Consider the following 9,521-nt stretch of genomic DNA (forward strand, 5'->3'; position numbering starts at 1 on the left):
ATGCACTCAGTGGAGCAGAGAGACATACACGAAGCACCTCAACTAAAGCTCTTTGATTAAAAAAAAAATAAATTATTTTTTCTTCCTTCTTTTTGAAAGATGATGTATTTTCCCTTTTTTACTTTCATTTATGTCTTAGTCTTTCAGATGGACATATGATAGAGCCATCTCATTATCACTTTCTTATTTTAACACAAACTGCAGTCTGGCAGGTGCTCATCACAGACATGCAATAGGAGACATTTGTTTTCAGACCACTCCTTTGAGACATTCAGACTGCAGCCACGTACAGTACAATATCATAAGATATCCTGTGCATATCCTACCACTCCGGGAGGCTAGAATTCAAGCTAATAAGAGCAGTTGCAGTAAATACTTCGCAGTAAAAACATTTCCAGAGTAGGAGATGAATAGCACTGTTGAGTGAGAAAGAGGTAAATAAAAAGCCACGCTCTTTCCATCAATAAATGAGGACATGCCGGGGAGTTAAGCTGTGTCTCACCAGTGGTCTACCCAGTTCAATATCCTGCTTCTGGAAAGAGCCCGCACTTAGTACTTCAAGAAAATGAAAAGCTATTGACAGAGCCCATCATTATATGACAGAAGATTCTTGTCTGACCTGTATAAACAACACACTTACAGATGCATGCTGATCTCAGCATGAGTGAAGGGCAAGGTTCAAAATGCTTCAGGAGTTATTTGTTCCAACTGAATGACATCTTTCTACTGTCTGCTTTCTCTTCTTATCATTTTTCAAATACTTATGAGCTCATTATACGAGGCATTGCAGCAAATGACTGCAGCTCCTACTGAAAAAAAGCAGAGTGTCAGCAATCAGAAACTCTTAAAGGCTAGTCCCTCTTCTCTGCTTTTAGCCATATTGCTCTTGGCACGCAAGTTCACACACTCTAAACTGCAAGCTTGGTCTTGTCAACATATCAAACTAGAGTGCTAATCATTAATACTTCATTCTGAAGTAATATTGACAGCTGCTTTGCTTTATTATCAATGCCATCTGTGCCCAGCTCCCCATCTTCTTTCTACTACTCCTAAGCTTGCACTCTAAATGTTTTTCAGGCTGCAACAAGCAGAATGGAAATAACAGCTTGAGCTTCTTGAGAAATATCACCAGCCAACTCAGGGAGCCCAGAAGAGAAGGAATAACACGATTGTAGAGTCACACTGAGTTTTCAGCATAAATCAGCCTTATGAATAACATGCTGCCAGATGCCATTTCCTAGTAGTGATCACCTCCACTGTTTTCCAAAGACCAATGTCATACGTGTAAGATGATCAACTGGTCTTGTTCTATTTTGAGCAGCACCGAAAACTCAATAAGATTGATTAGCAGATAACAGTGTCTGTAGCATTTCTGAGTCTCTTTATTATAGAAATAATGCTTTGATCACAAACTTCTCTCACTCACCCAAGACTGAAGCGAACAAATGTTATAAAAAGGTAGCTCCCGGTCTTCTGCTGTGCTTCTTGAGGATTTTTCATTTGTGACTTTCCAAGGTGTTTGGCGCTTCAGTACAGAATTGGTAATGGGAAAAACACTTGTCCTTGCTAACTAAACTGCATTTCTGTGAACAAATGAAAAACTTCAGTCTAAAGAGGTAAATTTAGCATAACTCATTAAAGACAAGTCAATTTTAAACAGACTCCTGACTAGTAAAGTATTTAAAAAATTCTAAAGAAAAAGGACCGAGAGTGTTCATTCAAGCCCCTTTTATGCATCAGTTCAATTGTGATGAAAATGCTGAGATAAAATTTATAAATAGACCGATATTTGACTGCTCTGTGCTAACATTTTTGGAATAAGAAGGGAAAAACAAAGATTTTCAAAAGAACCATAGAAAAACTTTTAAGTGTGGATGGCTTTTAAAGTGCACACATTTTCGATGCTATTTTGGGAAGAGGTGGAACAAGCCCAGAGGTCTACCATTTCCCTTGGAAAAAGAAAACTGTCTCGTTTCTAAGTGAATTTGATCACTTGCAATTTTTAATTCAGAGGAAAGAAAATGATAAATTGTGCTTTCTTCATATGAGCCCGTTCTGAATGCAAAAATTCAAATGCAAATTCGGTCCAAAGCAGAAAGGTCTGGAACAGATGGCAGAAAGTCTTCTGAATGTCATCTGAAAAGAGGCTGTCAGTGGCAAACAATGATACCTTCAGCGAATAATAAAGGAAAAACTCTACAATGAAGGAGGAGTTTAGGTAGCTTGTTAAGAGCACTTGTCAGGAAAAGAAGGGAGTGAGCGCTTCCTGGCTGAAGAAGATACACTTCTAATGATCCAAGGAAGGGACTGGGAGCTTAGAAAGCTTGTCTGCTTTTGCCAACCTCATCAATGATCTAATAAAATACACTATCTCTGCAGAAAACTTGCCTTTATTATATATTTAGAAATCATAGGTTCAGCAATCTCACTGCTACCATGCAAGAGACACAATTCAGCACGAGCAGAGGGGCTTCAGAAAGATGATTAGAGGCTACTGCTCCAAGGTAAGGGTCTGTCAGGCCTATGGTGGCCAGGCTGGAAAAGGTCACAAAAGACAGAAATTACTTCAAGTTGAGCGTATGCAATTATCTCACACAGATGACTGGCCAGGGTTGATAACATGCTGGCAAATCCAACACAGAAATTTTTTTTAGCTTGGGTAGTGGAGGTTGGCACCTGTGGTCTTCAGTTCTCAATGAATGACCATGATTTCTGTTTAGTTAATGTACTGTTCTTTGCGCTTCCTTAGCACGCTTGGCCCTTGACTGTATATTAGTAGTCAGCAGAACGAAAACCAATCACAGCAGCCCTTCCTCCTGTGCTATCACCCAACTTCAATAGCAAAAGGACCTGCTAGAGGGATATAATGCTTTGAAAACTGGATTTTGTGTCTCCACCCATCTGTAACAAGACTGAATCCTGCAAAGTCAATGTCTGTTTCATGTTACCCAGGCTCTCTGGACCACAATAAGAGACATAATGAAGAGAGGATACACAGGAGAAGCCAGGCTGACGAGAGCCAGCTGCCTATTGGGGCACAAAGCGCGCTCAGGAGCTACTCCCCTCTGACCCCAACTGAGGATTCTGCAGGAGACTGCAGCTGTTTGCAAACGACAAGAGACCTGACAGATCCGCTTTGAAAAAGGAGTAGGAGAAAGGCTCTTTTTCGTTTGGTCATTATTCTATGTGTCCAGCTGTAAAACGCCACTCTCCTAGATCATGTTTTCAATACCACACACAAAGTCATCAATAGTTCCTGTTAGTTTTTATAGGTTAAGCACAGGGAACATTCCATCTTATCTCTCAATTCTCCATCCCTTTTTGCCATTCACAGCATTAAAAAAATTTAAATGCCAGCTCAGTCTTTCTCTAGCAACTAAAAGCATGAAAACAAATCTAATTGATTATTTCAATAATACTGAAAACACTTAGGAACAAGGACTGAAAAAATTTTTCATTAAGTAGGACTCTAATTAAGACAGTGATTTACATGTTAATGACCAGGTGGAAATCTTTAGGATTGGTCTTTTTTTTTTTTTTTTTTTATTGTTATCATCGTTTTGGTCTATTTTAAATAAAAGGAGCTTTATTTATAAATTATAGTAGCCTCTGATGTGTACACATTTAGTTACATTTCCACTAAGCTATCCTTTTATTTCATGACTTTTGCAGTCTCAGATAGAATGGTTATCCTCTCCCTTCGAGCACACTTTTAATGTCAAAATAAAAGGTTTTAGCAATAGTCTTTAGAACTTTAAACACGGATCTCGGCTTTTGAAATCACACTGGATGCCATGTATGGAAAAGAGAGTGTTGGCTATGCCTGTATCTAGTCTAGCCCAAATGGTGTGTTAAGGATGTGTTTATTGAACTTGAAATTTGCCAAAGCACAGACTGACATAAGGTCCAACACCAGGTGTCAAATAGAACAACAAGCTGAACTGCAAAGATGGAGACGGGATTTTCTTTTTCTTCTCATTTTAGTAAAAACCCCAAAGCTCTTTGACCTGGTTGATTGTTTACCTCAGAAACAGCAACTGAAAGAATTGCCAGTTTTTTGCTGGAGGATGTCTGAGGAGGTCAGTGAAAGTCAGTCTGTCTTGGTTAACAAAATACAGATCAAATATTGACTGAACCATCTCCGAGTCACTGTGAGGAATCTCTTCCCTGTATAGAGGAAGGCTTTTTAACGTAAAGAAAAGCTGAATGTAAGCAAATTGACCTTGTAGCAATACATAATACACCTGACATGTATTAGACCTGACCTGTCCCAGAGAATTCCCCAGACCCGACATTTTGCATCTCTACTCCCTTAGAGGCTATTTAAACCTGGCCTGTGCTCACAGCGCTTAGAAATTCCTCCTATCCTTGTAGCAGCTGATGCTTGGGACTCTTCTAGGAAAGTACTCAATGCCATCTGGCCTGCTGGCCATCAGCCATGTAATACCTCTATGAGAGCAGATGGATTAGACGGAAGCTGCTCATCTAGGCAGAGTCCTGGAGCTTATGCGTATAACAGCCAAGTGTACCCTTGAGTGGTGTGCCCTGGAGTTTGTTCTGGCTTGCTCAAGAGGCAGCCCTGACAGCACACCCAGCAACAAATTCAGCAACAAATTATATGGATGGTTGGTCGATATGACTGTGTGCTTGGCTGTAGGGCCAGAAAAGTGTAAATGCAGTGACTAAAGGCTGCAGAGAAAGCACGCCAAATTCTCTCGTTCTCCCAGCAGTTTTGGACTTGATGAAACCTCCTGGGCTGTTTCATGTAGGCAGATGGAATGATCGTAATGGTAGAAAATAGGTCTGGAAGGGACCCCTAAAAAGGATCTAATCCAAGGCAGGACCAACTCATGTTTCCAATTATAAAGATTTTGCAGTCATTTTTCCTCGCTTTCCATTACTCTTACAAATAGAAAGGCTTTCCTACTGCCGAAATTCTTTGTCCCTTCTCACCATAAATGCTGCTACTCATCAGCTGACTGTTTTTTTTAAACTCAAAGTATTTTTAATTTTCCCAGGTGGACTTTCTCTCTGACTAGAACCCTTTGGTCAAGTGACTAAACAGGGCAGGAAAGGGTAAATCCACTCCACATTTAAGAACACTAGATGGATTTCATGAGGAGGGACAAGGTGAATAACCAAAGGTCAACTATCAAATTTTTTTTGTGCCTATGCTGTAATAAAGATTTCTGTGGAATCCTACTGATTACAGACGTGGCATAAAAGTCCTCCCTACACTGTACACAGCTCTGTTGCATGCAAGAATGCAAATGGCTTGTCGTTTGTCTCCATTAGCCAGTGCACCTCTGATTTGTAACTCATCTTGCAAAGGCTTTGAAATTCCATAACTAGAAAAGTTTCTATGACCATCTTTCCCATAGCCTATGCTACTAACATGTCTATCACAGAACTGCCTTCTAAAAATAAGCTAAATGCAAATGCTCATATTTTGCATTATATTGTGTGATACTGCACAGAAAAAAAAGAGGGTATAAAGGACAAGATGCCTGGTAAGTTATTGGTTTGTGGATTTTGGTATCTAAATCTCATACACCAATGTATTGTCACTACATACAGATACATATATATATATATATATCTAAAAACCCGTATCTTTATCCCTCAGTGCAACTTCTTAAACTGATTCAATAAGAAGACTCATTATTACCAATATCCACAACACTAAACCCACTGAAATCTAAGCGGCAGTGAACAGCAAGCTTTGGTTCCTGTTCATGCTTAGGAAAAGGTAAAAGACAGTATCAGGCTTTATTGATCAGGATTTATTTATTTAAACTTGCAAGTCAGTAAAATATTTGGGAAAGAAAGACTATTAGCACAGGGCAGAGTAGTCAGGTAAAAAAATTTCACTTACATTTCTTTTAACTGACACCTCTGCCCCAGTGTATTCAGATTAAGTATATCAGAACCACCTGATGGTTTGGTGGTAAATCCTCTGGTTTCTTGATCCTGACCTATTTTACCCGCTGATTATTGACTCCTAGTGACTCTCTTACACTCAGCCAGTTGAAAATCAGTCTTGTCTGCCTTGTCAATGTATATATACTGACGCTGCCAATGCAGTTACACCCTGTAACTGCTGGATTTTCAGTTTCAAAAGCATTAACTGCTGTCCATTACATATGCCTGTCCCAAGTCTGGTATCACTAACTGATCATTTTGAAGTCTACCAAAATGTGTGGTAAGTGCTCTGGTCCAATGTTACATCTTTCAGCTATCCCTTTTATTCATTTTAAGGGCTCTAACTGCTGAAATTTGATAAATCATAATATATTGCCACTGAATACCCACCTCTCCCATGTGCTGGAGGAAAGCACTCTGCAGAAGAATTATCATAACAAAACATGTCTCTGTGTCTCAGAGAGACTAGTTCAGTCTGCAGTATTAGCTATCAGGGACAGTCTGTTGCTTTCCTCTCAGTAGTAGTACCAGAAAAGTGTAATGGATGAGCACCTCATGGAGTATAATATTTAATGCAAACATAGCGTGACATACTTAGAACTGACCAGAAGCAGCAGCAGCAGCACACATTTGATTCACTTTACCCCTTTACAACTTCATCCTGAAGAAACTAGTATAACACAGTAATTAACTATCCATGATTGAGTGCACTCCCAAATCACATTCAAGCTTTTGTTTAGCGGTTGAGATTACTCAAGACAAGCTCTCCTAGACCAGCTGGTAGTCTTAGACGAAAAGTGGATTCTACTTATAACCAGACATAATGAGGGGGACACTACTGTATTACTAGGTCTTTCTAACTCCATTCAACTTTGCTACCATTTGGTTACTGCTTGGTGGTGAACCACTGGGCACTGCTGAGGCTGGATACATTGAATCAGGAAACGTAGGAATACGTAACTCCAAGTACCAAGCAGTGGGGCTATGCCCAAGCATATATCCAGCTACAGAAGCTGATCGATTCTCTGTACTAAGACTTCAATCAAAAAAAAAAAAATTATGCCTATCATGAAAGTAAATCAGTCCCAAGCAAAACTTAATCATTATTGTGGATCTGGTGTTGAGTGAAAGGAAACATATTAACCATTTTTCATTTAGGAACAGAAACTGTACTCAGCAAGCTGGAAAAATGACTACATGGAACTGGTTCCATGCCAAGATCTTCCGCTTACTTCTACTGGCAAAACGGCCTTTCTGGTCAGGATGCCAAGTCTGCTATAATCAGCAGAGTTAAGGGCTCTCAACACTTCAAAAGATTGTGCCCTAATTGCTGCAAATTTAGTTAATGCCAAGGGGGAAACACAGGCATCAGGATTTGGGCCTTTGCCCCAAAAGAGCATTACAAATAACATCCATATTCATTAGACAGTTGACAGGAGAGTGCTGAGAACTGGGCTGTACAGCAGCCTGCCTGCAAATTTGATGAACTAAAAAAAAATTAATGAGCTTTGGGTTCAAAAGGTTTCCTTTAATGCGCATCAAGCATTTTCATGAAACACAACTACACAAATTTGCTATTTAGCAATAATGGGTCATGTCAGAGCTGGATATCTCTTGATCTCCCATTGAGATGACAGCATGCACCACGTACCGGTCTTCTGCCAGCATGTAATGAGTGTTAGCAGATTTGCCCTTAATGAGCTCATCACACTGAAGTACCAGTTAAAGAGAGTAGGTCACAGATTATGTTTGTTTAGTTGCCCTGATGTGTCTTCCTTGTTAACTCAACACGGGAATGTGGTGTTCCAGATGGGAAGCACCCTCAATCCACAGTGCCTGACCAACCTCTGCACTGACATTTATAAGCTTTCTCTCTGCCCGAACCCGGGGTAAACAGGCACAACTCCAGGGTCTACAGTCAAACCAATGTGATCTGCGCCAGCTTTGGATCTGGCCCTGCACATGTGCACTCTCTCTTCTCACCATCTTTTCTGACCTCTTTTGCTACTGAAAACACATGTTAAGCAAAGTTTGGGGAAGGGGGATATTTTCCAGCCTTATTATACTGGTACTTTCAGATCATGTTTCTGTTTATGCATTTACCCTTCTCTTGCATGTTTGTATGTGGACGAAGCCTCAGTCATGCAAACCCTTTGAATTCAAAGATGACTAGAGCATGAGAGGAAGATTATGAATGAGAGGGGACAGCCCTATGATGCAGGGATACCCCAAAACCTGCTGAAAGACCCACACTACCCTCTTTTCAAGGTACATGAGAAATCTGGGATCAGCCAGTGGGTATTACTACAGCACATAATAGCGCGCACAGCCACATTAGCAGATATTAATGTACCGAGAACACCACAACCCTTCACTTCCTCCCCCTCACAATGAAGCCATGCCTACCTTTTGCTGTAATGCCTTTCTGCACTACAGAACATCCTTTATGTGAAAACAGAGGACTTGCTAGAGGAAGAAGGTCTTCAAGCCTTCAGAAGCTCTGCTGCATTTTCTGCATTTTCTGTGCGTGGGAACTAGGTTGGCTTTTTGCCCCATGACTTCATTTCTTTGTTGGAAAATGCTTAATCCCTTCCTCCTATATGGGAAGACAGTATCCAGTGACATATTAGGAAGAAAAGACATATGTTAAGACAAAATAACCTTATATAACCATATACATGCCAGTATATTAATTTTCTTGCAGCTGCATCATTTCTTCTGCTATTATTCCAACATCAATCTCACTTTAAATATTCTGTCTTAGATTTCATAGAAGAAGCAGTATGTGATAATGCTGTATGAACATTTAACAGCAAATGGTATTTCCACTGAAATCAATTTTGTGTCATAGCCCATTTGGTACTTCAAGGCAATGCAACATTTGAAACTGCAAAAGCTTTAGTAGGGCATATAGATTACAGAGTAGAATCTTCTCCTTGTCAAGATGTGCTTAAACTGTGACTTTGATGATGAAGATAGCTAAAAGGGCTCCTATTCCTCCCTTCTCATCAGTTTTGTTCATAGAGCTATTTGCGAATCCACATTACAAACTGATTCTTTGAAATAATTCAGCTTAAAGATAATCCTTTCTCTTTTTTGCTGAAGAGGGGCTGAATCCAGAACACAGTGGTGTAACCCCACTAACAGTAACACTGGCCCAAAGAAGGGACAATGCAGTGTTGCATGAGAGCACCAACAAGCAACAGAGAGCAAGAGCTCCTTAACCCATTCTCAGTGCTTGTAGCCAGTGTCTTCTATAACTCTACACTTACCCAAAAACTAGTCCTGTCAATGACTAGTTCTTGTGATTCAAAGTATATTTTGGTCACTGATCAGTTTCACAAGGGTTTGTTCCTTGTCATTCCAAAAGTATACAGGGATTTTTCATCAACTCACATGAAAATATACTCTGCAAGAGGCAATTATTTGTAACACAGGTAAAGCATAAGAAAATGTTACGTGGTAATGGTATCAAAGCTGGCTTCCTTTTGAAAGCAAGGAAGTTAAGGCAGGAATGAATTGGCATTATTAGTAAATGATAAACTCCAGCACAACAGCAAAAGCATTTCACTGATGGAAAGAGAGTCAATACACAATAG

General features: G+C 39.9%; 1 long non-coding RNA gene across 1 annotated transcript; it reads right to left on the reverse strand.

Moving 5' to 3' along the window:
- Nucleotides 1–598: 598 nt before the first annotated feature.
- LOC134515618 (uncharacterized) lies at nt 599–8,416 on the reverse strand. Its single transcript, XR_010071062.1, has 3 exons — nt 8,329–8,416; nt 1,427–1,583; nt 599–809 (listed from the first exon to the last, which is right to left on the reverse strand). It is a non-coding gene; the product is annotated as an uncharacterized LOC134515618 (long non-coding RNA).
- Between the last annotated feature and the right edge of the window lie 1,105 nt (nt 8,417–9,521).

Source organism: Chroicocephalus ridibundus, chromosome 4, assembly GCF_963924245.1.
Source record: "Chroicocephalus ridibundus chromosome 4, bChrRid1.1, whole genome shotgun sequence".
Lineage (NCBI taxonomy): Eukaryota > Metazoa > Chordata > Aves > Charadriiformes > Laridae > Chroicocephalus > Chroicocephalus ridibundus.